The following is a 14,905-nucleotide window of genomic DNA, read 5'->3' as shown; positions in this document are numbered from 1 at the left end:
AGGACATCCGTTGATGGCCTCAAAGGGAGTCATCATGCATATATAAGGTATGCATGACTACTTTGGTACTTAATTCATTATTGTAATGACAACTCAATTATTTAAGCGGTAGAAACACACATACTTGTTCCTAGAAGAAACCTTAGAAGTTATTTAACCTATTTCGATCCCCAGCCCCTATTAAAGATGAGGAGAGGGAGAACTAAAAAACTCTTCAATGTCATTTAGTTAATGGCAGAGTTGAGATTAGATCTCTTGTTTCTTCTGCAACACCTTCCAGCCTCCAGTAGCATGGGTATAAAGTAGAGGGATGAAAAATAAGTGTGAAAGGCAACTGGACCACAGGTTTACTTTAAAAGTCTGAGTTGAAGAAGCATAGAGATTAAAAGAAGAGATCTTCAGGGATGAATTCTACAATCTAGGGTACCAGATCAGGAATGATGGTGAGAGCCATGGAGAACACCAGTATGAGCCCTCAGAGGGAGTTTTGGCTTCAGTAAAAGGATCCAAGAATTCTTAACCCCAAAGGTCACACTGTGCCTTCCTCAAACTGGGGAATTTGAGTTTTCTACTTTATGAAATTTCCTACTGGGTGATGTTGTGGAAATAGCACAGCATTGGGAGTTAGAAAGTCCAGAGTCAACGCCCACCTTTTACTGACTGTGATATCCCGAGCAGTCATTTAGTATTTCTGGAACCTCATTTTACTTATGTAAAGTGATAATAAAATTAAAATGTGTCTTTCAGAAATTCTGTAAATATTAAATGAGATGATTGACTAGAAGTGCATATTTTAAGTAATAAATTATTTTGCAGAGTCTTTGTTTTTATGCTTATATACATTCTTTACAGTATTGTTTTTTTCATGGTATCTTAGAACCTAGTATTGGGTCTTCTTAGTCTTCCTTTGATTATGGATCCTCAGTAGAGAATAGTGGTGTCTATTATTTTGAAATAAATCTCAGGAAACTTGAGTTCAACGTTGTGGATTAACACGTGCTTTATGTCTGTCCTCCTGAAATCCTCTAAAACAACAGTAAAATGATAAAAAGTAAAAAATTTTTAAAAAGCTACAGAGAGAACCTGAGAAGACATTATAGTAGGCAAGAAATGCCAACATACTTTTGAATGCTGAAAAAAAGATGAGCAAAGGATAACTACCTTGGGCTTCCCTGGTGGCGCAGTGGTTGAGAGTCTGCCTGCCGATGCAGGGGACACGGGTTCGTGCCCCGGTCCGGGAAGATCCCACATGCTGCGGAGCGGCTGGGCCCGTGAGCCATGACCGCTGAGCCTGCGTGTCCGGGGCCTGTGCTCCGCAACGGGAGAGGCCACAACAGTGAGAGGCCCGCGTAACGCAAAAAAAAAAAAAAAAAAAAAAAAGGATAACTACCTAGCAGATTGAGAAAGTTGAAAGCTAGGTACCTGCAAGAAGAGGAAGAAGGCTAATAAGAAGCAAGCATATTTGCTGCATAGAAGCCCAGAAGGACTCAAAAAAGGTGTGAGAGGACGGAAAGCATGAAGACTGGTTAGAAGTTTTTAAAAGAAGTGAAACCATGGGATCTCTCCCCTCACTACTAACCTAGAAATCATATTACTACACCTGTTCCTCCTTGGCAGAAGTTTGCAAGTTTATTCTCTAGGGAGATACAGCCAGAGGGTTTCTAGATTAGGATATCAGATTCAAACGAGGTTAGTGTAAGATGCTCTACTAAAAATAAAGCATTGAGAAAATATCTACATACTAGATACATACTAAATGGTGAGACTCTAAGTTCTCTTTTTCCTCTCAGCTCCCAGAATGTTGTCAGCCAAACCTAGACCACCCAGGTAGGACAGTGAAGTCCTCTCTGGGGGAAATTGACTACCTGAAAAGATAGTATCTGTAGACATACTGGTATTTAGTGGTACCCAAGAGAAATAGTTAGGTCCTTAATCCTAGAGTGAAGTCCAAAAATTGACAAGTTCTATCTATAAACATAGAACTACCTACCATCATCAATCTGCATTTTAGTGTTTCATTATTGAATAAAATCCAATTTCATATTGGATTCACAATGAATGAATAAAATCTTCAGAGGTTTAGACATTGAAGGAAAGCCTCTAATATAAAAGTCAATGACCTAAATAAGCAAAGAAAAAGAATGCAGAGGAAATAGTGTCCAGACCACAAAGGCAACAATTAATACCTTCAGAGATGGGAGGGAGATGCAAGAGGGAGGGGATATGGGGATATATGTTTATGTTTAGCTGATTCACTTTGTTATACAGAAGAAACTAACACACCATTGTAAAGCAATTATGCTCCAATAAAGATGTTTAAAAAAATGTCATGTACTCATACAATGGAATACTACTCAGCAATAAAAAGTATAAATTATAAAAAAGAAATACCTTCAGAGAGATAATAGACTGTAATCATTGCATTATGACAAAAGAACAGGATGATATAGAAAAGGTACAGCAAAAAACAAGAAAGAAATCTTGGAAATTAAAAGATAGAAGGATATTTACCAAATTTTAATATAAGAACTTGAAGATAAAATTGAGGTAATGACTCAAAATTTTAATAATAATAAAAAGATAGAAAAGAAGAAGATAGAAATATTGCAGGCCAAGAAAAGAGAACAAAGAAAATGGACAGAAGGAAATTACTAAACTATCAGACCTCTATAATGTGAATTTTCAAAAGAAAAGGGTCATTGGGTGTCCACACAACGTGAAGAAAAATTCCACACACTAAGCTACCTCACTGTGAGTTTTAGAGCAGCAGTGATAAAGAGATGGATGTTAAACTTTCCCAAGATTTAAAAAATGCCCTAAAGAATGTGGAATTGGAATGGCACCGGGCTTTTCAAGAGTAATGCTACAGTCTAAACACTGGAATTTAGAAGACACTGGAAGGGTGCCTTCAGTATTTTGAGGGAAAAATTATTTCCAATCTAAAATCTTACACTCAGGCAAATGATCCATCAAGTTTGATGATAGAAGAAAGGAATCTTCAGACAGACAGGTCTCATCAAATTGACCAAATTGAGAGGAAGCCTCCTTTCTTGAAAAGTACTGAGAATGTGTTCTCATAAAACAAGTGGTTAACTCAAGTAAAAAGAAGATATGGAATTCAACTTCTGGGCATTTATCCAAAGGAAATGAAATCAGGGTCTTGAGGAGATATCTGTGCTCTCATGTTCATTGCACCATTATTCACAATAGCCAAAGCATGGAAACAATCAAAATGTCCATTGATGGATGGATGGATAAAGAAAATGTGGCATATAAATGCAATGGAATATTATTCAACTTTAAAAAAGAAGGAGATCCTGGCCATTTGCAACAGCATGGATGAAGCTTGAAGACATATGCTAAATGAAATAAGCCAAACACAGAAAGACAAATACTGTATGATCTGACCTATATGTGGAATCTAAATTAGTCAAACTCATAGAAGCGGAGAGTAGAGTGATAGATGCCAGGGGCTAGGAGAGGGATATGAAAGGGTTCAAAATTTCAATTATGCAAGATAAATAAGTATGTACAGTGCACTTAAAATTTGCTAAGAAGGTAGATCCATGTTAAGGGTTCTTCTCACAAATAGTAACAATAATAATAATATAATAAAGGGATGAGAGGACATTTTGGGAAGTGATGGATATGTTTATGGCCTTGATGAGAAGTTTTCACAAATGTATACCCATCCTCAAACTCATCAAGTTGTATACATTAAATATGTATAGCTTTTAATGTCAATTATCCCTCAATTAAAGAAAGAAAAATATATGGAATTCAGGAAACAGAGGCTCCAACTTAGGAGAGAGACAAAAGGAATTTCCAGGTTAATGAAAAGGATTTCCAGGATGATGAAGACCTGTGAGCAGATCATAATCTCCAGATTATAAATGGAGAAAGAAGGACTCCTAGAGGTTGTCGTCAATAAAAATAGTAAAATGAAAGCTCTCTCTAAATGTTTCTTATTTACACCTTTGCCCACCCTCTCCACTCCCCCACTGGGGATGACTAATTTCATGTAGTTCAGGGATTCTGAATCTGGCTGACATATTTTCCCCTACATTATAGATTAGAGAACCTGGGTGTATAGGACTAAAAATGTTATTATTTCAAGCATCTGGATCCATGGACTCCAGGTGAACTGCCTACTCCTGAGATCTGTAATTAAAATATGATGTTAAAGTAACTCTTTGCTGCTGAACGCACCGGAATTAGAAACATCTTATATTCATTTAAAGGTATTGTAGAAGATCAAGAAGTCATACTCTTGAGAATAAAATAAGTAGATTTTGGATTATCCTGGATTTAAATCTGAAGATATAGCTTTAACAGAGGTACAAAAATAAATCTAATAAATACCACCACTACTGAGGAATGAAAGAGAAGAAAACTCAAATATATTGGTCACCTGCTATGTGCCAAGTCTTATACTTGGCAGGTAAAGTCTATACAACCGTATGAGGATGTTTTTGTAGAAGTGATGAAAAGATTAAGGAGAACCCCTCCCCAAACCCTTGTTTTATTTGGTGGTTTTTCCCAGCTCTAGGGATAGTGAGTCACTGTTTGTTATGTATTCTGAACCATGGTAGAAAAGAGGCGGTGGTGGGAGAGAAGGAATGTGATTGAGGGGCGGACACAAATCAGAGAGATGGCCAGCCAGAGAGACCATAGTTTTCCCTAGGAAGCTGTGGAACTCGGATCGTTTTCTTCACCCAAGGTGTTTCGATGTTCACCAGGAGTTGTTGTTGTTCCTCCTCTCCCTCCTCCTCTCCCTCCTCTCCCTCCTCCCCCTCCTCCTCTCCCTCCTCCTCTCCCTCCCCCTTGCCCTTCTCCTCTCCCTCCTCCTCTCTCTCCTCTCCCTCCTCTCCCTCCTCTCCCTCCTCTCCCTCCTCTCCCTCCTCTCCCTCCTCTCCCTCCTCCTCTCTCTTCTCCTCTCCCTCCTCCTCTCCCTTCTTCTCTCCCTCCTCCTCTCCCTCCCCCTCTCCCTTCTCAGCTCCCTTCTCCTCTCCCTCCCCCTCTCCCTTCTCCGCTCCCTTCTCCTCTCCCTTCCCTTTTCCCTCCTCCTCCTCTTCTCCTCTTCCTTCTTCTTTTTCTCCTTCTCCTTCTTCTCCTTCTCCTCCTTTCTCCTTCTTCTTCTTCTTCCTCCTCCTCTTCCAGCTAAACACATGGACCCAGAAAATACAATCCCTTTCCCAAGTTCATACATGTAGTAAATTTGGGGGCATAGATTGGATCCTGTCTGACTAAAGGGCCTGTAGTTGCTTATAGTATGTAATTATATAGTACTTACAACTTCTAAAAGTACCAGCCTCTCCATAGTTTCTTTATTGGCTCTGCTTTCTTATGAAGCAGAATTGCCATGTCAACCTTGAACTGTCAACCTCTAGACATTTAATATGAGAGAGAAATAAATATGACTTAGTTTAAACCTCTGATATTTTGAGTTTCTGTTGCAGGTGAACCTAATTTAATTCAAAACTAATTTAAGCCTTTTATTTACAGGATATTCTATTATTTTATAAATAGATATCCATTGAGAACGTACTAGATATGTGGCACTATGCTAGTTCTGGGGATAGAATGATGAGGAATAATAAACACAAATTCTGTGGAACACCAATTGGGAAATATCAAAGAAAGAGCAATTTGTTATTCAAGGTAGTTAGGTCCTTAGTTCATTAACTAACATGTAAATGTGTATTTAAGAAATCATATTAGCAAAATGAAAGCTGGGGCACTGTGGGAGTAAGACATAAGGCAATGAAAGGAGATTTCAGTGTTGGGGAGCCCTGGATGCTTGGGGATCAGTAAAGGCTGAAGCTATAGGCAAAGTGGAATAGGGTAGTTGATAAGGACAAATTGCTTCCCTTCTAATTTTGCCGCAGTCTTTGAATCCACTTACATGGACTTCCAATGCCAAGTATGAATTGACCTCTCCCATTCCACCTGGGCAATGTCACCTTTTCTCTTTGAGCTTGCCTGACACATTTTTGGAAGGAAGAGAGACTCATTACCTAGTGCTCCTTGAACAGACGGCCTATTATATAGTTCTGGGAGGGCCCGTGGAGCTCATCTTTGCCTGCTAAATAGATGAGATACTACAGGTTTAAAATAACTTCATACCACCAGGGTCACTTCAGAAGATGTTCCAAGCCAACAGCTGCCATTCATCCCATGGGTGAAAAAAATCCACAAAGCTATTAGTAGCACAGGAATAAAGGCAGATGGAGAGAGAGAAAGGACTCAGTACCCAGCATCTTCATCCTAAAATATCTACTGTCAGGATATTGTCCAGATGGCTGTAACTTTAGGAAGTCAGGGAAATGGAATCAAGAGGAAGGTGGGAAGAAGCAACAGGTGAAAACCCAGGTTTCCTCATGTTCTTTGGGAAGCTGATGCTCATTTGATCATTCATTCCACAGATATTTATTGAGTACTGTCATGTGCCACACACTGTGGCTGCAGATACAATGATTGAAAAAAGAGACATGGTCCCTCCCTGCCTCTATGGATCTCGTCAACAACAAGAATATGAAATAGTCCAGAGAGAGCCTGGGAGGTTGCAGGAAAAGGGAAAGAAAAGGGGCATTTTTTGAGCACTTATAGTCCTCTTAGTTAATCCCCATTAAAAACTATGAACGATATGATTATTATCATTGTCTCCATTGTAGAGAAGGAGACCAGGACTCAGAAAGTTTAGGTAATTATCCAAAATTGTTTGCTAAGTAATAAGAAACAGAATTCTAACCTGGGTCAATCTGACTCCATTACTTAAATAATTGGTGATTAGATGAATGTCATTTATCATTTCTTGGTTTATCTCCAGGAAGGGTCTATCCTGGCTGGCTTACCTCGGAAGCCAGCATAAACATAAACCACGTAAACATTTTTGTAGAATAAAACTCATTTTAATATTCAACTACAGTGAATATTATTAAGAAGGTAAATCTGCCACTACATATGAAAAAAAACACCTTAAAAAACCTTAAAAATCAAAGTTATATAGAAATGGCATTAGAAATGCTTGGCTTTTGTTCTTAGGAATTTAATTTGGATGCATCTTACGGCCATGGCTTTGGAGTTGGCGAATGGCTAGCTAAGACTCTTTACTATTCACAGTCCATGGTTTGGATCTTTGGAATTTTTTTTTTCCTGACTGCAAAGTAATGGAACAAATTTTAATAGTTCAACCATATCTATACTAATGGCTAAAACTGACATATTAAGTTCTAGCCACTGTTCTAATGTTTCACACTTACCACCTCATTTAAACCTCTCAGCATCCCTCTGAAATAGGTCTTATTAGCATCGTTCCCATCTTACAGATGAAGACATTTTGGCTCAGGGAGGCTAAGTAATTTCCTCCAGACCACACAGCTGGTAAATGACAGAGCCAGGATTTGAAAGGATTTTGGACACTAGAGCTTAGTGTATTTTCTTCCATCTTCCTCCAATGGAAAAAGAAAATCCTCTGTCTTTTCTTTGTTTATGCTCATTACAAATAAAATAGTATTTGCAGAAGGCTGTTCTGGGAAGTAGATTAAAAAGATAGAATTTTCAATTTCTCTCTGGTCCTATTATTTACATCTTCAGATTTGAGCATCCCAGTGGGAACTGAGATCACAGTCTAGGCAGACTTGGGAAACCTCCAGTCCGGGGATTAGAGGGCTCCCTGTGGAGTGTCAGTTGATTAGATATTTGCCTTCAGGGTCAACAGAGCTGTGGCTTCCAAAGAAGGACAAGATGAAGACCTACTAGAGAATGGACTTGAGAATATGGGGAGGGGGAAGGGTAAGCTGGGACAAAGTGAGAGAGTGGCATGGACATATATACACTACCACATGTAAAATAGATAGCTAGTGGGAAGCAGCTGCATAGCACAGGGAGATCAGCTCGGTGCCTTGTGACCACCTAGAGGGGTGGGATAGGGAGAGTGGGAGGGAGACTCAAGAGGGAAGAGATATGGGGACATATATATATGTATAACTGATTCACTTTGTTATAAAGCAGAAACTAACACACCATTGTAAAGGAATTATACTCTGATAAAGATGTTAGAAAACAAAAGAAGGACACCTTGGTTCTATCTTGTGCCATTGGCTGCCATCCAATTCACCAGGTGGGAATCCTGCTGGCTGCTCCTCCCCCAGGCTGGTAGAATCCATTGGTTTTTCTGCTCCTCTTCCTAAAGTCCAGAAATAATTTTTCCCATATGCCCTGAACAGGTCAAAGAATCTAAGGCCTTTCACTTTAACTTAATCCTCCCCCAACATATACTTTCCTCATTGATTGCAAGCTATGCTCCAGCATGCTCCAGCCTCCCTGTGGGGAGGTCTGTTTGACAGACATGGACCGGGGTTTCTCAAGCCTTACACTCAGGCTGCTTATCAAGTGGTTCAGATTTGCTCCAACTAGGGCCTGGCTGTTCTCAAATGTTTTCTGGAAGAAGATTAAGAAAACGAATCTGGACTAAGTGAAGAATGAGGGGAACCACTGCTGGGAAGAAGATTTTGTGCTGAACAGAGGTGTCGTTGAGAGAAGGAAAACTCTGACCCTTTTCAGGCATTGAATAAGAAATAGGAGCTTTCTGTAGACAAAAGATATCTTCATAGTTTGCTCAGAATCTATCTGAAAAAAGGGTGCAGAAGGTACAAGAGAACAAAAAGAGAAAGAAAGAAAAAGATGAAAGTGGAGGAGAGAGGGAAGGAGAAGAGAGAGGGAGAGAAACTATAAATATGAATGAATATGAGACAACGAGGTCTCACAAAACACACCAGAAGCAATTATTTTATTTCCCCCTTTTCTGTCTCTCTTGTTTCCTCCTGGGCTGCTCAGGGCCATTCACGCAAGTGTTCCATCCAAACTTATCCTACTTGGATCTCTCCTCGTGTTCTCAATTGCTTCCACCTCTCACCCCAACCAATACTTGCTGATCCTGAAGATGTTAGAATAAAGAAAAGTGCTTCACTGGGTCAGGAAATGTTGGTTCAAATTCCAAAGCTGCCATACCTAGACTGTATGACCTTGGGCAAGTCACTTCCCTGTGCCGGGACTCAGTTTCCCCATCAGTAAAATGAAGGGATGGGATTCATCCTTACTTGCTGTAAGATTCTATGGTGCCATTTGAATGGCCCTATAATTCCCACAGGTCTCTTCTCTCTGGGGGTTCAGGTGAACATGCCAGTTTCCCTGGCTTCCTCAAGCATCAGAATCACCTGAAGTGCTGGTTAAGAAGAAAAATTCCCAGTGCCCTAGTGCAATCCACTGCTTCAGAATCTCCAGGGCAGGGTCCTGGGAAGAGAGGAAAGACATCAAGGGTCTCGAGTGATCTTTTATCTTGGGGGAAGTTTGGGAAACAAGATGCTAAGTTAATTGGATTTCATGGCTGATATGGTTTGATGTGCTGTTTGTCCTAGTTAAAATATTTACATTTTAAAGGGGTCTCAACTGCCTAAACCCAAAGTTTATCAGTGTTAGTGAGAACAACATAGCATGAAGAGGAAGCGTTTCTTAAGAGTGTCCCTGCTTCCTGGAAGCAGCTAAATGTCACATACTCTCTCATCTGTGTGCACTTGGTCAGGAGAATGATTTAACTTCCCCATGACTCAGTTTCTTTGTCTGTAATGTGGGGTAAAAATAATACCCACTTCACTGGTTGTTGAGAAGGTTATGTAAGTTTAGCACAGCACCTAGCATGTGTAGTAACCACTCAACACATTTTCTCCAGTAGACCCTAGGAGAAATATATTATTATCTCCATTTTACAGATCTGGAAAGTAGATTCATGTGGGTCACATCCATTGCCAAAATAGATTTTATAGGTAATTTGTAAGTGATGCAGGTGGAATTCGAACCCAGGTCTACACTGACCCTAAAACTTCCGTTCCTTTGTAGGTACCATCTGATCACCTACTACAGCTGAGTGGCGAGCCAGTCCTGGTTTAGTCAGATAACTGGCCAGTTCAGAAATCTGTTTGGTAAAGTGGTTGTTGAACTGAATGGGAGGATCCATTCCTGTTGGTAGAACAGCCTCTGGGCAGCACATCCTTTAGGCTCTCGGATGATGAAGGTTCTTTGTTTGTTGTCACGGTTTTGCTTAAGAGAGTTGTGCAGACTTTTCTTTTCTCTTGGAGGATTTATAATTCACCATATTCACTTCCTTGCTGGTCCAACTCAGGCTGCATCAGGTTCGATATGCATTTCTATCTTGATCTCTTATAAATGAGAGGCAGTTTTCACAAACAAATTGAGAAGCAGAGTTTTCCATCCCAGAGGCAAATATTTGATTTACTTCCTAGGCCTGAAACAGGGGTGATGGTTTGGCTTCTCTGTGTCCATATGCATAGTTTGCATACCATATGGACATTTTACGTGTCCCAGTGTTTCGCATTGATGCCAGTGGGTTTGCATACCTGCCAGTTTCAGCTGTGACAACTTACATTCATAGAGTATTATAACCTGAGTGTTTGTGTCCTTCCCAAATTCACATGTTAAAGTCTTAACCCCCAACATGATGGCATTTGGAGATGGGGCCTTGAAGGAAGTAAATAAACCTAATTGAGTTCATAAGGGTGGAGCCCTGACCCTTGACAAGGATTAGTGTCCTTAGAAGAAGGGAAAGAGAATACCCATTGCCCCAAAAATGTATTTCCAAGTATTATGTAAGCTGGTCATTCCATATCATGTGAAGAAGAGAGTGGAAACTGGCTTATGTTACATGCTCTAGAACTCAGGGCTCTAAAACTCCTTTAACTTTTTAGCTGTGGAATTGAACAAAGGTTTTAGTAAGAGGTACATTTGGTAGAAGCATGGAGTAGAGCATAGGTCTCAAACTGGGAACTGTGGTTGAATTTGCCCACAGATGTGTGCTTTGTTTGGCTTACATATTGGGTTTTTGTTTTTGATTGATTCAAAACAAACAAAAAAAAAAACCAAACTCTAAATGCTGTTTGACCATGGGCAATTCACTTCTCTGAGTCTCCATTTTCTTATGTTAAAATAGTTGCAAGTTTGTAATGAGCATTACATGGGATCACATATACAAAGCACACAGCACAGGGACTTCCCTGGTGGCTCAGTAGTTTTAAGAATCCACCTGCCAATGCAGGAGACATGGATTCGAGCCCTGGTCTGGGAAGATCCCACATGCCGCGGAGCAACTAAGCCCGTGAGTCACAACTACTGAGCCTGTGAACTGCAACTACTGAAGCCCGCATGCCTAGAGCCTGTGCTCCGCAACAAGAGAAGCCACCGCAATGAGAAGCATGGACACCCCAACGAAGAGTAGCCTCCGTTCGCAGCAACTAGAGAAAAGCCTGTGTGCAGCAATGAAGACCCAACGCAGATAAATAAATAAATAAATAAATAAATAAATAAATAAAAAGAATCGTCCAAGGAAAACACATGCATACTGACAAAATTTTAAAAAGACTTAAAAAAAAAAAAGCACACAGCACAAAGCAGGGCACATACTAAGTGTTTAGGCAATGGTAGCTTTACTGATGAACATAGCAAGTGCACTAACGAATGGGAGTTTTCCACCAAAGACAGCATCAGAGCCTTTCACTTGGCTGATTTACAGCGTTATCATTTTCCAGTGTGATCAGTTGAGAAGTGTTGATGGCTTATCTGATCCACCTAAGGTCAAGTACCAGCTCAGTACACCCACCCACCAGCTGCCATAAAGGCTTGATGTTCTCCAAATGTCATTTGGAGAAGCTGCTCCTTCTCTGCGTGACAGCCCAGAACTATGATGACTCACATTGGGAATTGCTAGCCTGCCCACCACTCACTGCCTTGGTCCATACTTGGCCTCCAAGGCTGACCTACCTTTGGATTTCAGACAGCATTTCCAAGAATGGCAGGTGCCTCATGGCTGAAATTCTTTGAGAGTGGAAGGACAGCGATAAGTGGGCCATCAGAAGGAATGCACAGCTTGGAAAAGTCCTCCCAGTGGGAACATGCCTCTGTATGGTAATTACCTCCTCATTCCTCGGACTCCTGTACTCCAGTAAAAAGTCCTTGAAGTTAGAATCCATGGGCAACTCATCTTTGTATCCCTAGTTCTAGCACAGGACCTGGCTCAGGGGTGGGGCCCAGTAAGGGTTAGTTCAATGTGTCTGTGAATAACTTATTTTTTTCTTTTTAAAAATCTTTTTATAGAAAATCTTTCACATACATAAAAATAGAGCCACTATATAATGAACCTCCAGGTACTAATCACTCAGCTTCAGTCATTATTAACATTTGCCGCTCTTGGTTCAGCTACTCTTCCCAGTTTTCTTTCTTCTGTAATAGTTTAAAGCAAATAATGTATTATAGCATTTCAACTGTAAAAGGTTTAGTATGCATTAGTAACATAAAGAATCTTTTAAAAGCAGAACTATAATATTATTATCATACCTTACAAGTGTAACAGTCATTTCTTACATATTCTCTACTACTTGGTTTATATTCAAAATTCTACATTTGTCTTAAAATGTCTTTTTTTGGGGGGGGGGGTCATGCTTTGAATGTTTGTTCAGCTTCGTTTTAGAATATTTTGCTAATTTACTCTCAGAATTGGTTTATGATGTAGGTATACGTTTGCTTTGTTCTGTACAGTCTGATTTGGGATATTTAAGGACCTCAAAGTTGAAGAGTTCATCACAGTGTATATGTGATACATGTTAGTGAATGAAAGTTTGTGTGCTTCTGTAAATAAAAACAAAGGCTACTTAGAAATTTCTGATATAAACACACATGCGTGCACACACACACACACACACACACACACACACACACACAACACAACCTAAACTTGAAATAGAAACAAATCCACTCTCACAAGAAAATTCTGGCTGTATTCAGATTAAAACAGAAAAGACTAGAATACACTTTTCAAATAAACTGATTCTTTTGATAAAAATGTTTTAACTGTTTTTTATACACCTGAAGTGATTTTCATATTGAGATAAATCAGAGCACTTTAAATAATGAATTGAATATTATCGGCTATAATGTCTTATGCAAAATTTTAGACTTTGGATGATATTTATGGAGGTGCTCATAACTATGAAAAATAGTTTATGAAACTATTAATGAAAATAATTTCTTATATATTACCTACTACGTGGTTTATATTCATAATTCTACATTTTTCTTAAAATGTCTTTTTATAGTTATGTTTTTTGAGATTGGTATCCAAACAACCCTTACATTTTAACTATAACAGTTTATATAAGAATGCAACCGTGGGGGGCTTCCCTGGTGGTGCAGTGGTTGAGTGTCCGCCTGCCGATGCAGGGGACACGGGTTCGTGCCCCGGCCCGGGAAGATCCCACATGCCGCGGAGCGGCTAGGCCCGTGAGCCATGGCCGCTGAGCCTGCGCGTCCGGAGCCTGCGCGTCCGGAGCCTGTGCTCCGCAACGGGAGAGGCCACAACAGTGAGAGGCCCGCGTACCACAAAAAAAAATTTTTTAAAAAAAGAGAGGTTCTGAAGACAGGTGGAGACATATGGGACTAGAGCTCAGGGAAAAAATTAGCATGAGAAAGAATGTAACTGTGATCATCTCCCCCTCTTTTTTCTTATATCCCAGATTTGGCTGATTGTAATCTTGTGGCTCTTTAACAACTTCCTCCTTTTCCTTTATTTCCTATAAACTGTTAGTTAGGGTTAGAAGCTTTATTTTCATGCTTGTTTTTTCTGGAAAAAAATACCTCTTGGATACCTCTGTTTGCTTCCTGTTGTATCACATCTGGAGGCATTGTTTGTCCCACTTTTAGTGATTGAAAAATGGCAATTTAAAAATTATATAATTTCTTCTGTATTTATTAATAGGAATTCTCTTAGAAGAAACAATCTGGTGACTCTGAAATACAGCTGACCCTTGAACAACGTGGGTTTGAACTGCAAGGGTCCATTTATACCTCGATATTTTCCAATAGTAAATACTGCAGTGCTACACGGTCAGGTCCATGGTTGGTTGAACCCACAGATGCATAAGAACTGCAGATATGGAGGGCCAACTGTAAATTATATGCAAATTAACCACCCCGTGTTGTTCAAGAGTCAACATGAGTATAGTCTATTTATAAAAAGCAGGATGAATGCTTGGTTTCTGTATTTTTAATTACTAATTTAGAATAACGGACTGATGCCCTAGCAACTGCTAAAGTTGACTGGTTACTTTTTAGGTTGATATAATTATAAACTCATGAATTTTTACATATTTAGTGTGCTTTAATCCTTTGTGGTGACTTTTTTTTTTAATGCTCAAATTGTTCCACTTTGGACAGTGGAAGCCCCATCAAAGTAACTACTATGTCATTTTTGACACCAACACTTATTATTGATAGTTTCCCTGCTTTCAGACACAAAATGTCCCAGGCTCCCCTTGCTTATTACCTGTCTTATACCTGGGGTTAACCATTTCCCCAAGTAGCCCTAATTCCTTTTCTAAGGAAATAGTATTTAGAAACCACAATCTGGGCCTAAGAGTGATAATTACTAATGTACTGTCAATGTCTCTTGGCCTTTTTAGTGTTCAGAGCTAGGAAATATATATATATTTTTAGAAAGAAAAAAAAAATCCTGAGTTCATACTGATATTCTCAATTCAAATAAAAATTAGTGGCTTTTTAAACTTAATCATTTAGATTTTATAGTTGTATTTATTTTCTCTGATGCTTAAAATCTAGGTACAAAGTGGCATTAACATTATATATATTTATTATATCATATATATATATATATATATATATATATATATATATATATTTTTTTTTTTTACGGTACGCGGGCCTCTCACTGTTATGGCCTCTCCCGTTGCGGAGCACAGGCTCCGGATGCGCAGGCTCAGCGGCCATGGCTCACGGGCCCAGCCGCTCCGCGGCATGTGGGATCTTCCCGGACCGGGGCACG

General features: G+C 39.6%; 1 long non-coding RNA gene across 2 annotated transcripts in view; it reads left to right on the top strand.

The window, feature by feature from the left end:
• LOC307198266 overlaps positions 1 to 14,905 on the top strand; it is a 433,339-nt gene that overhangs the window by 163,218 nt on the left and 255,216 nt on the right. The gene's annotated exons all lie outside the window — the stretch shown is intronic.

The sequence above is a fragment of the Stenella coeruleoalba genome (genome assembly GCF_951394435.1).
Source record: "Stenella coeruleoalba genome assembly, chromosome: 15".
Classification (NCBI taxonomy): domain Eukaryota; kingdom Metazoa; phylum Chordata; class Mammalia; order Artiodactyla; family Delphinidae; genus Stenella; species Stenella coeruleoalba.
This window is presented reverse-complemented; position numbering and strand designations above follow the sequence as displayed.